An 18,952-nucleotide genomic window follows, 5' to 3' on the forward strand; every position below is an offset into this window, starting at 1 on the left:
TTTGTAATGCCAAATAATTAATACAATAATAATTAAAAATAAAAACCAGCCATTTGAATCAAAAAGTTGAAGCAGATTTAAAAAAAGGTATTACACAAAATGAAAAAGGTAAGTGAAGAAAAAATATATTACAAAAATAAATTGACATTGTACAAAATCAATCTAGATCAAATTTTTTTTTTTTTTTTTTTTTTTTCGAAACCAATATAGCTAAAGGCCCAAATAGACTACACAAGCGGCTTATCAAACATACTTTTTTCATTCGCACACACACTATACAAACTTGCAAAGATACAGATGTCAATTTTTCTTAGAAATGGAAATTTTGTGAAAATTTTGTTGTTAATGAATATGTATAAACAATACAAACGGTTTGACAAAAATTCAATATGTTTGTGTAAAAATCGAATTTGTTTAATTTTTGTACAAACGAACAGCAAGCATTTGTACAAACACGAAACACCCTGATACACTACATAACAGGCTTGCACAAACGTAAAATATTGGTATGTTTGTCAAGCCGCTTGTGTAGTCTATTTGGGCCTTAAAACAAGATCGGGTAGAAAATTAGTTTCGAAAAATATAAATAAAAAGGTAAATAATTCTATGTAAATATTGAAAAAGCAAAACTTTTGTAAACCTACATAAATGTTTGATAAAACATAAAATTCGCTTTCAAAACTCTTTAATTTCTATTGTATAGTTTTTTGTTAATGCCATTCTGAAAATTTGGCTGGAACTGATTAAATTCAATAAATCTGTTAAACGCTTTAAAACAAAATATTACATACATACAAGCGGACATTTAACCTGCTGCATACACAGAAATAAACTACTTTTTGTTTTTCTTTGTTTTTTTTGTAATAAATTCAATTTTGTGCAAGTTAAGCTCGAATGTGACACACACACCTTTGGACATACGCACACTTACACACGAATTCTTCGAAGCAAGGACTTTAGGAATTGAGGTAAAATATTTTTTCTTCAAAATTGTATTTAACAAGAAAATATTGTTAAAGTCATGGGTCTCAATATGAAATAGTTTTTATGTGCAAGAGAAGTTTTACTTTTATTTTTGTGTGTGTGTTTTTTTTTTTTTGGGAGCAGAGTGAGAGAAAAAAGGAGGCTAGTTTCTTTTTTACTTAAGGAATTATTGTTGCAATTGTTGTTGTTTGGTTGTAATTGAAACTAACGAATATTTACATACTAATGATGCACGTTTCATACATGTTCGGGTTAAATACAAGAAGAACAATAGGAGAGACTCTATTCTAAGCTTCAGCAGCTAACAGATGTAAATAGTTTTAAAAGAAGAAAATATGTGTGTAGAAACAAAATTTGCTGTAAAAGATGATGTCATGTTAGAAAACATTTTATTTACAAAGCAATTTATTGTCTTTTACATAATAAAAAGTCAGAAATACATACATATCATTACAAACATACAAATGCATTTGTTAAAAAATAAATTTGACACCCTTGGATAACTATATACATATGTATGTACATACAAAATATACATACATATTATATCTAAAAATATGTGCTAGGACAGGATATTCATTGGTACATTGCGTATGCAAATGTACGCATATACACAAATATGTATGTAGTTTGCAGAAGGTCTGCAAGAAAAATATATAAAATGAGAACTTTTCAACTTCCTTTTTAATTGTACAATTTGCAAAATATGAATATTTTTTACAATATAAAAATATGTATATAGAACATAAAAATAAAACTTTTGAGAATATATAATTTTCTGGCTTAATACGCAGGTTGTATGATAAACTGTAGTCGCCAAGAATCAAAAACCAATTTCAAGAATGTTCTAGTCTTGTGAAGATCGGATAGTGGTGAGTAGAACCCCAAAAATCTTATGAGATAATCCAAAATGAGGTTCTGAATCATTGGAGAGCAACCATCTGTTTGGGCTTTTGAATGTTGTTCATTTTGAAGGAGTGGAATACCACTAAAGACGTTAAATATATTACAGAGCGGAGTATAAGTTCATGTGAAGTTTAAGCCTAGCATATTCTTAAGCTGAATCAAACAGAGTTAAAAGCTTTTCTTAAAGTACTTCTGATTTTTTTAATACTTTTTTAAAGTTTAAAAACTTGTCTCTACAACTCTCGTATCTTGTATTTCTTATGCACTACATCTAATTGAAAGCCTACTAGATTTATCCATTTGTCTAGTTAGTCAAACTATCAAGACATTGCTTAAAACCCACAAAGAAGACATTTACCAAATAACTTCTTAGATTTTAAATTCTAATGTATAATCTTTTTTATTCTCTTCGTTAAAATCCATTCATTAAACTATACATAAGTGATCAAAAGAAACATTTCCTGGAAAGCTTTGCACAGTCTCATTACTCCAGCAATTTTTTCTCTTACATATTTAAAGTTTTTCATTTTATTTGGTTTTTATAGCATAAATTTATAAATTCAACATACAAAATGTAAATAAACTGAAATTTTACTTAAATAAACTAAACTATGTTTAGGTTTTTCCTAATTTTTTTTTTTGCCAAAATTTTTTATCTGGTTTCCATATTTACGCATGTAAAGTGTTGACTTTATGTGAAAGTATGCACATGTGTGTGTTAAATTCTAATGAATAAATACATATATTATTTGTGAAATAATAAAATATAAATTCTAAAAATTTTACTAAAATTTTTATACAAATTTGCAAGTTAACAAATTTACAGAGAAATTTTGTACTATTTTGTTTTTGGTATTAAGTCAATATATGTATGTATGTAAGTGTAAATCTTTTTTTACAACAATTTTAACTTACATATATTTGGGAATTATTTCAGAAATATATATGACATCCGTATCCTTTTTGTTTATTAGAATAATTGTTGAATTTTTTCTATAAGAAATTGGTGCGGTTATTTATGTTAATATCGGGAAAATGTTGTGCTTTTTAAAAAGTTTGTATTATAGATGATGCTAGGATTGCAAATTTTAATACTTTTTATCCAGGGGTTATGAAAGCATTCCCGATTAGCATACATAGTGGAGAGTTAGTATGGCAATACGATCGATTGATATAATTACATATAACAATTTCGAATTGCTCGATAAACTGTATGTTGATAATAAAGACAAATTCGATTAAATATTTTCATTAAAATATTCTTTTGGACTTGCCATCGTGGTACGGATCCGATAGATCCAATCTCTGCGGCAATGACAGTTTTAGTTTTGAGACGAAGGGTAGATTATTTAATACTGAAACTGCGAAAACCCCTCAAGTCAAATTGCTCGATCTTGTTGATTTTTTTATAGTCTCGTCCATGAGAGACAAAATTTCTAAACTAACAAATTAAATTGATCGAATCAATTAAATGCAATTCTATACTTACTACCGGAAACAGGTTTATCTGCAAAATTTTAAAATGAACAACTGTTTATTTATTTTGTATATGTGGATTTGTAAAATGACAAATACATTTTTAGTAAAATAATATATTTAAAATTTATATTGTTTACACCGCATACAGACTAATTGACAACATTGAGTTTGCCGCACGTGCAACAGCAAATTGTAACAACATTTGCAATTAGTAAATTCCAAAAATATTTACATTATATGAGTGTAATAATTCCCAGCAGTTTTTCAAGGAGAAAATTTTCCTTTTAGGCAGTATTATTCGTTAAATTTCTAAAAAAAACCTAAGACGCCATCTATCGGATATATTTTTTAAACTTCTCTTATGTAAATATATTTTAGTTTTAGTCCCTACACCGGCAGAGAGTAAAAAATAAGTTCTCTTATACGTTTTTATCGTTTTTTTATACATGTGTAAGCATACAAGATATGAAATTAAGAGTGCTAGAAGGCTCTTAACAAAGCTCTTTGTCGATTAGGGTTTTAGTCTCACTCCATGTAGGTATTTTACCCTTAAAGTGGAATCAAAGTTATAAACGGTATAACATCGCCTCAAAAGTGCTTAGATCTACGACAAAGGCTTGGCAATGAATCCTCTTCGCATACTCTGTATTCGTCATCTCGTATTTGCTGCCAACAATAATATAGATATTAAATCAATCGCCACTTTATTGTCCCTAAGTAATCAAAATAGGAGACATTTTAATTCCCTCTTTCTATACTTACATATATACTCAATTTATGTAGTCTATTGAAGAATTAATTATCCTTTAGTAAAATAATCAATTACCTTCTAGTGCTAACATAAAATTATATATATAGAGATTATAACATTCAATCCGAACACTGCAGGGTCAATACAAATCGAAAATGTTTCTATGTATGCATGAGAGTGGCACAAGTGGTAGAGAGATAGAAAATATGTAACTATAACCAACATTTGTTAAAGAAACATCATTAGCAATGATAACAACAATAACAATGACAACTTTAATGCCAAGTTAACATAATGCATTAGTATTATTAGCCAATATTATTTACATGCTTACGCACACATAGACACATACATATGTGTGCATCAATAGAACACAATATTTCAAATGACCTCACTCTCTTTTGTATGTATTTAGGCACTTTACAGTAACAACAAATAAAACTAAATTATTTACATGAATATTTTACATATGTATGTAGACAATCAAATCAAGTAATTGTTTACATACAGGAATATTGTTTAGCATGTAACGAATGTATGTATGTATATTGTAGAGTGTATAGTGGAGTGGCATCCAATGGATGGGAACTTTATTTGCTTGTAGCAATTATAAATCTATATTTTAGTTAGTAAATGAGTAATGAGTCTTAATTTGTGATATTTGAGTGATAATTGGGATTATGGACATTCATCTGGATGATGGCCTTTTGATGTAGACTAATAATTTTATAAAGCTGTACAATAAATAATTGGATCGTCTGTCTGGTACGACCCAGTCCATCATTCAACATTCATTTTTCCTCGGCAAAGAACTTTAAACGAATTTGAGTAGAAAAACTTAAGTGATTTTTTAGATTGAAAATTTAAATGGTCAGAGATTTCATCTAAGTATTCGTTCAATTGGACCGTTTACTGACGATTTTAGATTTTTATACCCTTCACTTCATTAAGTTTGTAATTTCCACAATATAATTTTCCGACCCTATAAAGTATATATATTCTGGATCCCTATACATAGCGGAGTGAATTACGCCATGTCTGTCCGTCTATGTGTCTGTTGAAATCAATCCCAGTTATCTTCGGGATCGAAATCTTCAATAATTCTGGCAGACTTGCTTTCGAGAAGTTTCTTATTCAAAATCAGCAAAATTCGTCCATCCGATTTTAGTTTTTTCATATAAAACTTAATTTTTGATGCAATATATATGATTGATGACAGATTTTTGTTGGATCTATAGCCGTTTTTAGATTTTTTATTCAAAATTTAAGTGATCTCGTGCCGATTTTAGATTATTTCAATTTAATTATTTTCTTTTAAACAATTTGTTATAAAATTCACCATGAAAACTATATGGCAGAGTAAGTCAATAAATCCTTTAAAAAATATATATATAACAACTTAATTTTCTCTACAAACTACTCATACACAACGTTTTGAACATTTTGATATTCATACATTGTTGTTTATTGAAGATTTGAGTGTGAAACGTTTTAGTTTTGACGGATATTGATGAATGGTTTTCTAGCTAAATGTGTGGCCAGCTAAAGAGTACTTCAAAAAAAAAAAAAAAAAAAAAAACATACTCCCACACTAGATGGACACACAGAAATCCATACCACAAATTTAAAAATTCGATTTAGATGTACATGAATTTTAGTTTTTTTATAGTTTTGCCTCTCATATTAGTTAACAAACATGTGATACGAATACTGGTTTAGTGGGTCATACAAGCTGGGCAGTAAAAATTGTTTGTAGCAACAAAATTCACAATTTGTATATATGGGAAAAATATGGAAATATAAATAAAATAAAAAACAAAATTGTGTTAGATTCAATGTTGTTTGAAAACATTCTACTCTAAAATGTTTATTTTGTATATGTTTTTTTGGTGTACATATTTAGTTGTCGGTGTGTGAGTGTATTTATATTTGTTTAAGTGCAGTGTTTAGATAAATGTATTTATATGTGTATATATTTACAAATATATATTTTTGTATACATTTTAGATACAAATGTATTTGTTTGCCTATGTATATACATATATACATACATGTATATATGTATGTACTAACCAGTAGTTTAACATGGACTCAATGTATCCCTTCTTTTTCTATACTATATCTTACAAAGTAATTAGTTTACCTACCAAAAGTAATCTATTACATAGTGTCAATTGTTATTTGTAATCGAAGTAATGTATGACGTTTTAGGACAAATCATGTAAACAAGAATTATTCTATTTCGGGATGACCTCCTCCAACTGCAGGTTTAGTTACTACTACCACTTCCACTACTACTCGTAAATAACAAGTGCAAGTAACAACAAGTTTCAATGTTTTCACACTTATTATTTGAAATGTTGTTTAACTTAAGGGACTAAAGGGTTTTTAGGCATTTGGTTTTTGGCAATTGAAGTGACCAGTTTAATTGTTTTTCCAAAGAGTGTTTTGTTTTAAATACATATTAATTCATAGAAAGAATAATATAATTTTAAATTAATGTAAATTTTAGCCCAAACATTTTTATTTAAATTTACTTAAAATACGTTTTAATTGGGTTTAATTAAATAATATCAGATGGATCACTGTAGAAAATCGTGATACTGTAACAAATATTAACAGAAAACTGTCATAATATAATAAATATCTTTACAAAACTGTTATACTATAATAATTATCTCTATAAAACTGTTATACTATAACAAATATCTCCAGAAAACTGTTATACTATTATAAGTATGTCTAGAAATCTGTTATACTATAATTAATATCTCCAGAAAACTGTTATACTGTAATAAATATCGCTAAAAAACTGTTATACTATAATAAATAACTCTAGATAACTGTTATACTACAATAAATATCTGCAGAAAACTGTTATATTGTAACAAATATCTATAAAAACTGTAATACTTTAATAAATATCTCTATAATTCTGTTATAATATAATTATATATTATATTGATATATTGTAGCAAATATCTGTAGAAAACTGTTATACAATAACAAATATCTTCAGAAAACTGTTAGACTATAATATAGAAGTTAGGTTAATATGATGATGTGGCAACACAACTATACAAAATGAGACAGATTCAGACGAATATACAGCAGGCACAGAGGACAGGATTTTGTAGTAATAAGATCCAAATACCTTGGGAACCATGTTGTTTTTTGGAAAATACATTCCTCTGGATCACTGATTGGAAATTCTAAGGAACTAGGTCCAGGAAACTAAGTTTCTTAACATTGGATTATAATCTTTTCATAGATCGCTATATAAGGTTTTTTTTTACAAATTCTGACTTAGTTGTTGAACATTCTAGTGTAAACAACAAAGTTTTTCTTGCTTCAAATATGTTAAAAAAAGAGCCATATGAACACCGATTGCATACCGGAGATTATAGTGAATGTGTAACCACGGTTTTAAATCGGTGTTCTCTTTAATTGAACATCAAGAATTGAGAGTGCACTGAAAACCTTTGATCACTTTGATCTTTCATCAAAAATCGGTTTCTGTTCTAGATCTTTAAATAATGCTCCAATGAGGAAATACTAAAATTGACTGTAGAATTTAAAATAACGCTCTAATTCTGGATTATGAGATAATCTTTGATCACTCTGATCTTTCGTTAAAAATCGATTTCTGTTCTAGATATTTAAATAATGCTTAAATTGGGAAAATACCGAAATTCGGTGATCACTTTTATTTTCATCAATAAACATAAAATTGGCTGTAGATCCTTAAAACTCGCTTTAATTAAAAAATATCTAAAATCTGAGATCACTTGAGTTTTTAATAAAAAACTATTTTCATAAACTTTTTGGTGGTTGTTCAACTGTGATGTTTCAACTGGTTGTTTGAAGAGAAGCTGTTATTTGCTATGATAGGATTTGATCTGCTGTGGGCAACGATGATGGCATACTCGATTTTCTAGAGAAGTGTTATTGGACACAGTTGTGGGATTTAGCAGCTTTAATTACCTATACAGTCAAGATTTAATTGAAAATTTTTGAATTTACCAGGCGTATGATTAATATATAATAAGTGTTATTACAAATTATTACTCATACGTATTAATATTTCTAGAAAACCAAATAGGGTCCAAAATTAAATTTAAAAAAAGTGTTTACGATCAATATTGACATTTCTATTCTTCGAATTTCTTCCTTTAATAGACAGTTGGACATAGCAAAATGTTCTTTCTTTAGGGATTCAAAGACATATCTTAATACTCATATTTTTTAAGGTATGAACTATTTTCACTATTTCAATCTTTACGCCCGATGTGTTATTAATATAATGATATCCATATTTTTTTGTTGGTGGGCATAAAAAAAACAATTTTTTCTAAAGAAGTAAATCATAAACTTGTAATATAAATGACAATAAAATTACCACCATATGGTCTAGACTTCAGTTAAACAGAAAGCATGAAGTAGCAAAAAACTCATCTGTTATTGTAAAGTGACTTCCCAAAATGCTAATGATATCTTATTTATACCATTGTCGGCATAATTTCCCACATAATTATTCTAAGAATGGTCACCCCGCTGACATGTTTCATGTCAAAAACATTAGTCCAAGTATTTGTACAAATGACAACAAATATTTAACATTACAACACATTTTTACAAGCAAGTATTAGTGTGTGTCATAAAGGCAAACGCATACTTACAAATAATTTAAGCAAAAGCATAAATCAATATTTTAATTGTTAAATTAAAAAAAATTACTAAAATTTTGAGCATAAAATTTTCAAAATTAAATATAAATATTCATCATGATTTTCATATTTTTTTTTAAATTTTCTACGCTTTTAGTTTGATGTCATTAGTTTTTCCTAATGTAAATTATTGCCATGATTTATTTATAAATATTTGTTATTTAGCTGTAAATTTTTTACATTTGTTTAACTATTTTTATGGTCTAAAGGGAAATTGTTTTCAGTTTGTGTTCATAAATGCTATTAGAGCAACTGAGTAGATGAAAGTGTTGTATGTTATTACAAAATTTTAAATCATGTATAAATTAGAAAAAAAAAAAAACAAAAATTCATTCAAATTAATTTGACATTGATCGTTATAAATTTTAAATAAATTCACTGCTATTACTATAATGCATACAGTATCATTTATGTATTTATGCACAAACACAAACTGATTATATTTAGCAATGCTGAACAGTGGGCTTAATTGGGGAAAATAATGGTAGACAAATATAGAAATATTAGAAAGAAAGTTCTAGAAAAGTGACCAATAACTTTAATATTTTAATTTATATTAAAATTCTTGTTGATGGAATTATTGGAATTTTTCTTTTATTCCGAACCACTGTTCGACATTTAGCTGAAAGGCCTGCTGGTTAGTCTTTTTTTTTTTTTTTTTTTTTTGAAAAACGATTTTTACACTATTTTGCGAGTGAGGATAATAACCAAAATGAAAAAAAATCAATTATGTATGTTGATGTGATTTCAATCAAAATCAACATAGAATTAGTCGTAATAGTGAAACCAGTAAAAATTAATTAAATAAGTATGTCCTTTTGCATTTCAATACATGTGCCACCACATACACATACATTAATATTCTAATTTTCAAAAAATTTATTGAATTTATCCCTAATACCAATGGGTATTAAAATTTATGTTATTTTGTTTATTCGTATAAACAAACTAAAGTGATTTTGACAAAAAAAAAAAATTTATTTCAACATGGGAAAATATTTGCAAAAAATAATTGAAAATATAAATGCACAAACAAGTGTGATTTTACTGTAATTGAACTTGATGAAAATTTTAGATTTTTTTTTCCTTACAGCAATTTGGGGAATTATGTCACAGATGTAAAATGTATTAAATTTTTATAGCCTAAATGAATTTAGTTAAATTTAAAGAAGAATAATTAAAATAAATTAATTGTTTTGAAAATTAAATAAAAAGAAAATTTATTGAAAATTTTTTATCAAAAAAATTCTAAAAAAAGGAAATAATTTACCAAATATTTTCTATAAATAAATTTATCGAAAATTCTCTATAAAAAGGAAAATCTAACAAAGATTCTCTTTTAAAAGGGAAATTTATCGGACATTTTCCATTAAATGGAAAATTTATCGTAAATATTCTATAAGAAGAAATATGTATGGAAGGTTTATTGAACATTTTTTATAAAAAAAAACTACCAAAATTTTGTATAAAAAGAATAATTTTACGAAAAGATACTTTTTATCGCAAATTTTCTATAAAACCAGAACATAATTTTTTATCATTTTTTAAAGTAAATTTATCGAAACATATCGAAAATGTTCTATAAAAAGAGAATTTATCGAAAATAGGCTATAAAAAGAGAATTCATTCGAAAATGTTCTATAAAAAGAGAATTTATCGAATATGTTCTATAAAAAAAGAATTTATGGAAAATGTTCTATAAAAAGAGAATTTATCAAAAATGTTCTATAAATTTATCGAAAATCTTCTATAAAAAGAGATTTTATCGAATATGTTCTATAAAAAAGAATTTACCAAAAATGTTCTATAAGCAGTGAATTTATCGAAAATGTTGTATAAGCAGTGAATTTATCGAAAATGTTCCATAAAAGTGGAATTTATCGAAAATGTTCTATAAAAAGATAAATTATCAAAAATGTTCTGTAAAAATAGAATTTATCGAAAAAGTTCCATAAAAAGAGAATTTATTGAAAATGTTCTATAAAAATAGAATTTATCGAAAATGTTCTATAATAAGAGAATTTATAGAAAATATTCTATAATAAGAGAATTTATAGAAAATGTTCTATAAAAAGAGAATTTATTCAAAAATGTTCTATAAAAGAGAATTTATCGAAAATGTTTTATAAAAAGAGAATCTATCGAAAATGTGCTATAAAAGAAAATTCTTCGAAAATTAAAAGAATAGAAAATATATTTTCTATAAAATTTATCGAAAATTTTCTATAAAAAGCTAATTTATCAAAAATGTTCTATAAATTTGTTCGAAAATGTTCTATAAAAAGAGAATTTATCGAAAACGTTCTATAAAAAGTGAATTTATAGAAGATGTTCTATGAATTTAGCCAAATTTTTTATAAAAAGAATATTTATCGAAAATTTTCCATAAAAGAAAAATATTTATCGAAAATGTTCTATATGAAGAGACTTTTCCAAAATGTTTTAGAAAAAGAGAATTTTTAAAAATTTTTGATAAAAAGAGAACTTTTTAAAAATTCTTTATAAAATAAGAGAATTTTTCGAATATTCTTTATAAGAAAATATAAAGAAAATATATGAAAATCTTTGAAAAATTTTCGCTAAAATGACAATTTTTCTATAGAAAGAGATTTTTGAAAAACTTGTTATAAAAAAATATTTTTTTACAATTTTTTTTTTTTTAATAAAATTTTATCAAAAAGTTTATATAAATAGAAATTTTCTATTAATCTATTTTCTATAATTTATTTGCTTTACAAACAATTTTTATAAAAAATATAAATATAATTTATAGAAAATTTTCTATAAAAAGAACATTTTTAGAAAATTTTATTTAACAAAGAAAATTAATTAAAAATTTTGTATACAAATCTATTTTTATTTAATTCGTGCATTATTATGTCATTTTCACAGCAGTTATTCTTTTAAATTAAAAAAATCGTTCAGGTTATATTTTACAATAATTATTTAATTAAACTTAATGCACATTAGCAACTGATTATACAATTTGTTTCAATTAACTAAACCACCAAAAACACTAGCATCGATTACTAATTGTAAATCCTTCGACATTCTCCACCCTTTCATTACAAATTAAAATCTAATAAACATATTTTAAAGTGGCATTTAAATTCATATTAATGATGGCAGACAGACATTTCCCATTTTTACCTACACACACACATACCCATTACAATTCATTATTAACACCTCAATTTAAAAAAAAAAAAAAAAAAAAATTAAATTGTCTATTTAAATAAAGTTTATCACCTTTTAAACAATATTATCACCAAAGCCATAATCATGCCCAACATCACCAATGGCTGCCGCTGTTGTTGCCTTTATCTCCCCAACATCGCCATCATCGTCATCATCAGCGTCATCATTACCCTAGAGAGGTTGTTAGGCCTCTATTTCGTTTTTTGTCACAGAACAAAACAAGATGTTGTTTTCCTTTATTCTTGTGTAGATTCTCTATATTTTTTTTGGTGTACCTTTAAATTAAAATAAAAAAATGGTAAAACTTTGCTGCTGTGGCTTTTTATGAGTTTTAATGTCTTTTTGTGCCAGAGTAACTGTCGTCTTGTGTCCCTGTGTATACACAAGGCAAATGTGCATAAATGTGTATAGGAAAGGACAAAAAAAATTAAAGTCTTATTTAATAGCATCTATTTACAACAAAATGACAAGGTCGTTGCTTTAAATAATTACCCTCATTGTCGTAAATGTAAAAAAAGAATCTACATAAAATTTAACTTTTTACCAACTTAACGTTGAACGATTCTCTTTACCTACTGTTTAAATTTTTTCCTTTTAGCTGTTTTTAATTTCTTTCTGTTTTCACTAGGAAAAAGTAGAAAAAATAAACTTTTTCTCAAGTTAAAGGACAAAAATATGTCACAAAATCTTTTTTTATCACTGCAGCCGTTTGGTAAATTTGTCTGTATATCTTTTGACTATTATAAGATTGTCTTTATTTAAGTATTTTTCTTAATTTTTCTTTGCGTAAAATAAATACAAATAAACATTACAATAACAATAATCGCCAACACAATGGCAAAATAAACCTACAATTTATATAAACTGAATAAAAGAAGAAGTTAAAGGTTTTTGTGTGGCCAGCAGTAGAGAATTGTAAGGAGTCCTTTTTCTGATAAAAAGGAATTCGAAAATAGCAGAAAAATAGTATTCAGGAATTTATCAAAAATTTTGCTTTTATTGATAAATTTTCCTTTTATACAATATTTTCTATAAATTTCTCTGTATAGAATATTTCGATAACTTTTCTTTTTATAGAAAATTTTCGATACATTCTTTTAGTTTTTAAATTTTGTTAAATTTTCTTTTTATAGAAAATTTTTGATAAATTTTCTTTTTATTGAAAATTTTTCATAAATTTTCTTTTTATTGAAAATTTTTCATAAATTTTCTTTTTATTGAAAATTTTTCATAAATTTTCTTTTTATAGAAAGTTTTTGATAAATTTTCTTTTATACGACATTTTTGATAAATTTTCTTTTAAAAGAACAAAATTTTCTGCTTATAGAAAATTTTCGATAAATTTCGATTTTCTTCTTATAGAAAAATTTCGATAAATTTCGATTTTCTTCTTATATAAAATTTTCGATAAATTTCGATTTTCTTATAAAAAAATTTCGATAAATTTCGATTTTCTTATAGAAAATTTTCGACAAATTTCGATTTTCTTATAATTTTTTTTTTTTTATAAAAATTTTCTTTTTATAGAAAATTTCTTTCTTTTTATAGAAAAATTTCGATAAAATTTTCTTTTTATAGAAAATTTTCGGTAATATTTTCTTTTTATAGAAATTTTTCGATAAAATTTTCTTTTTATAGAAATTTTTCGATAAAATTTTCTCTTTATAGAAATTTTTCAGAAATTTTCTCTTTAATAGACCAATTTTTTGATTAATTTTCATTTTATAGAACATTTTTGATAAATTTTCTCCTTATAGAAAATTTTCGATAAATTACGACTTTCTTCATATAGAAAATTTTCGATAAATTTTGATTTTCTTCTTATACAAAATTTTCGACAAATTTCGATTTTCTTTTCAAAATTTTTTTTTTTTATAAAAATTTTCTTTTTATAGAAAATTTCTTGCTTTTTATAGAAAATTTTCGGTAAAATTTTCTTTTTATAGACATTTTTCGATAAAATTTTCTTTTTATAGAAATTTTTCGATAAAATTTTCTTTTTATAGAAATTTTTCCATAAAATTTTCTCTTTATAGAAATTTTTCCATAAAATTTTCTCTTTATAGAAATTTTTCAGAAAGTTTCTCTTTAATAGAAAATTTTGGACCAATTTTCTTTTTATAGGAAATTTTCGACAAATTTTCTTTTTATAGAAATTTTTCCACCAATTTTCTTTTTATAGAATTTTTTCGATGAATTTTCTTTTTGTAGGAATTTTTCGATAAATTTTCTTTTTGTAGAATATTTTCGATAAATTTTCTTGTTACACATGTTCGATTAATTTCCTTTATCAAGAACATTGCAGATACATTTCCATTTTATTGAATATTTTCGATAAATTTTCGTTTTATAAAAATTTATTGAAAATCGAAGAGTATTGCCAGAAGCTCCTTTCAGAGAGAAAAAAGCTTGATAATGTCACTGAAATAGCAGCAATTTTTGTTACTTACCAATTAAAAAATCAATTTTACTTACGTTTTCATTGTAGCGCACCTAACTGCCAACAAGTTAGTAAAAAGTCATTAATGTCTGGCAAAATGTTGTCATTACTTTTACAACTTTTTTTGTGTAATTACAAGTGTTTTATTGAATTCAATAACATTTTATTAAAAAGTTCAAATAAACACGGACATATTGTTTTTTTTTTTCGAGAAAAGTTTCCTTAAAATACAAATATAATTATCGATTACGATTTTTTTTTTGTTTGTTCAACTAGGTATAAAAGCAGTTTAGGTGATAAAAACAATTTATGGTTATAACATTAAAAACTCATACTATAAATATTAATTAGAGGCTTTAAGATTCTGGGGCTATTTGGAATTGTTATCTAAAAGTTTTAATTTGAATACGTATGTAGATTTTTATTTGACATTATTATTTTCCTATTTTTGGACCTTTACTAACTGAAACGAATTATTACGTTGTTCCACTTAAATCGATTTTCCACAAAATTTACTTAAGTATTTCCTAGGGAACATTACTTTTTTTAAACAATAGGGAAAAAATTGCCTAATGGACATTTGCTAAGATTTTCCACCTAAAACTTGTCGAATAGAAAAAACTAAAAAAAGAAAAATTTCTAACAAAATTTTCAACTTAAAAAAGACATTCACTTAAAGGTTTTGCTTTGTTTTTTGCTGTCGGAAAACTAACCAAACAACTGGAAACATCAATCCACAAAAACAAGCTTGCCACATAGATTACATTAAGGTTTAAATTAAATTTGTTGCAAAAAAGGTAAATAAAACTCAATACAACACAGCAAAATAAAACAAAAAGTATGAGAGAACTTCTTGCAACAAACTTCTAATGAAACAAAATTAAAATGAAAAGTTTTCTGCATGTGTGTGTGTGTGCATGTAAGTGTTTACACCTACAGTTGTACTAGCATCTAGTTAAAGTTACCTACGTATACTTGCAGTTTAAGGCAGCTGTACCGATTACAAATGGAAAATTTACTCTGCAATAGATTACTTCTGGATTACATAGCAACATTCTAAAGTACAGCACAGAAAAATGCTTAAAGTGAATACTTTCTAGATTACTTAGAAACACTTAGGTCATAATTGATTTCCTCTCTACTGTACTTTTGTATATCAATGACTCCCTGCAAAACTGCTGGGACATATTCGAATGGTTAACAAAATTTGTACACATACTTACTTGTTTTAGGTACTCGTAGTTTTATGATGAAAACACTTAACTTGGTAATAGATATAAAACTAAAGCTGGAAATGTGAAAATACATTTAGAACGAAAATGTGTATCCTACAACAATTACAAACACACTTTAAAGTACACATATTGACGCAATCAGGACTTTAAAGGTAAATACGAATAGCAAAGTAAAGAGAAACAGATTTAGAGCCATACAGTTTTAAACTGATGAAATTTTGACACAATCTGTCTATGGTGTAGTGGTGTGTGTGTGTGTGTGTGCATTTGTTAGCTGATAGTCACATACTCATACAAACTCTTTTAAAAAATATCAAAATGTACTAAACCAAACTGTTGTCATCACAAGTTTTTAAAGTGATATTTTTCTCTTAAACACATGAACACACAGATGCATACATCCACAGTTATTTGATTGGTTGTTAATGTAAAGCTACAGCGGAGGAGAAATGTGGAAGTTTTCCTTTATAGCGTGATTGTAATTAAATAAATTTTTCCAAAGAGTTGTGACTAATTTGTGGACGCTTTAGTATTTTTGAATCAATTCTTCAAATAAAACTTGGAAATGAAGCTGTTTCCTTATTACACTTTCAGGACAAAATTTCTTAACAGATATTAGTAAAAGATTTGGTACTCTAATAGGCCTATGATAGGAAGAAACTATAGAAATTATTAGCTCTTGAGTGGATTCCTAATCGAAGATTGCAGAATCGATTTAATTTCAGTAGAAACTATAGCCTAACTAATCTTAATTAGATCGTACGCCCCTTTTTGTACCCATTCTAAATAAACTCTTAATATTTTCTAAAAATTTCGATTTTTTTAAATCTATTGCTTAAACTAGTTAATTCTCCAACCTAAAGTAGTGATAGTGGTAGGTGGTGGACGATACTTTGTATTATTGTAACGTTAATCTATATTAAAAATTCTTTTAGTTCCGGTTATTAACAATTTTTAACCTTCACTGTATACTTACATACACACGTCCGTCCGTCTCTGTCTGTTTGACTGTTTAGTACCATACTTACATATACGACGACATGTTTACAATTCGTTTGGTATGACAAACTTTTTACCTTTAATATTACATGCCAGATTTTTGTTTTGGTTTTTTTTTATTATTCCCCCCCTCCTATCTCTCTATCTATCATAACTTTTTTTAAACTTTTCATTTTATGCCATACCTACTGCTTACTGGTCCTCATCCACACTCATTCTCTCAATATCAGCCAACAAACAATAATCGTGTTAACAATGTTGTTGCTACTTTTACAAGCTAAAAATAGCTGTAGCAGGAGCAGAAACAGAAAAAAAGGTGTCAAAAACATGAGTGTCTATGTTTTCGTTGTAATATTTGTAGTAGAAAAGTATGTGTGCGTATGTATAAGAATGCTAACATATACTATTACACGCATTTACATACATAAACCAGAAGTTTTAAAAGGTGTCAATGTATTCGCTATACAGGCCTGTCACAGAATTCCATTCCGATCGAAAGTGGAATTATAACTTGTAAATAAATCGATAGAAACTTAAAGAATAATAACTTTAAACTATGGTCAATTCCACGTTGAAAATATGAAGTGGTTTCACTCTGAAAAAGTTGTAATTTTTCTTTTTTTGAAGAAGAAAATTAGGAAAGATAATTCCACTTTCGATCGGAATGGAATTCTGTGACAGGCCTGATAGTTAGTAGTTTTTTAAAATGTCGTAACTATTTAGTTGACTTGAATTTGTCATTGTGATATGAAGTCAATTGTCACCTAAGTGTTCCTAGGTAATCTAGAGAAAAGACAGTACATATTAGAATTGATAAATTTTAGATTTATTTTCCATTCGAAATAACTTTTCACAATTATGGAAATCTTCAGTACGATCCAGCCACCCCGAACTGCAGGGAATTCGAATTATATGCACAGTAAACAGTGTTGTTGTAATACACTAGTGTAGTAGTGTTAATATTGTTGTTTTTGATTGTGTCACCTATAGAAATATTTATACAAATATACGCACTCGAACATATACAGAAGTTTACTTACATATACATTTATATTTAAATGTAGTCCTAGTTTTGAGGTTAGGTACGTTTTTGGTACTTTATATCCACTCAAATATACTTGTAATACTATTGTACATATTGTCAGAGATGTAAGAGATGGACTTAATTTTGGTACCATTAAAACTAAGAACTCTGTCATATCCGTTCTTCGTTCTGAATTTCCATGTATAATTTTCTATATCGAATTACCCATATCCGTCCGTCAGTCTGAGTTTCCATATAAACTTTGTGGTCAATGTAGAGGTCGCAACGACCTCTATAGTTATGTTTCTGTACCATGAACCATAATAATTTATATAATTTTCTGAACCGATTTAGCCATATCCGTCCTTTTGAGTGTCCATGTAAATTTTGTGACAATTTACTGGTGGTAACTTTGAATATAATTGGATAATATTTGACACATATGCGTTTTTAGACCAAGAACAAAGTCAATTGAACTTGATTTATATCTGCCCATGACTTGAGATAGCCTTCATGTAAAGCCCCCCTTGGAAAAGAATTCATAAGAGCCTATATATAGCCCCTTCTATATAGCTCCCACAAATTATACTCTGAAATGTTGTAAACATCGAAACACTCTAGTCCCATACAAAGTCCTATCCAGGAAATGTCCTTTGTGTCCATAATTAACGTTTAAATACTAGTATGGTATCAAGGTCACCTTCAGTAAATGACCTTTATGTTCATTATTAAGAGCCTATATACATATAGCCCCTAATATATAGCTCCCACAAATCATACTCTGAAATGTTGTAAACATCGAAACACTCTAGTCCCATACAAGGTCCTTTCCAGGAAATGTCTTTTGTGTCCATAATTGACGTATAAATACTAGTATGGTATCAAGGTCACCTTCAGTAAATGACCTTTATGTTCATTATTAAGGTACTGTTAGTATCTTGATGAAATTCGACATCAATAAGTATTTTTTAAACCAATATCGTCGAAGTTAGGTCCATTTTTGGTTTCAGCACCTATAAAGCCTACTTTAAGAAAATAATTTGCTTTCAATTAATGTCCAGATACAGTTTATAATTGACCTAGTTCCCGGTACTCCTATAAAATCTCAAATATGTTTAAAATGAAGTTTTTCAAACTTTAGTACGATATATCGGTATCTATCCTGATGGGAGGCAGATATTCTACCAAATTCAGATTAAGCGCAGCCTG

The sequence above is a fragment of the Lucilia sericata genome, unplaced genomic scaffold, assembly GCF_015586225.1.
Source record: "Lucilia sericata isolate MDLA Ls3-8-SP2 unplaced genomic scaffold, ASM1558622v1 Contig000093F_arrow, whole genome shotgun sequence".
In the NCBI taxonomy this organism is placed as follows: Eukaryota; Metazoa; Arthropoda; class Insecta; order Diptera; family Calliphoridae; genus Lucilia; species Lucilia sericata.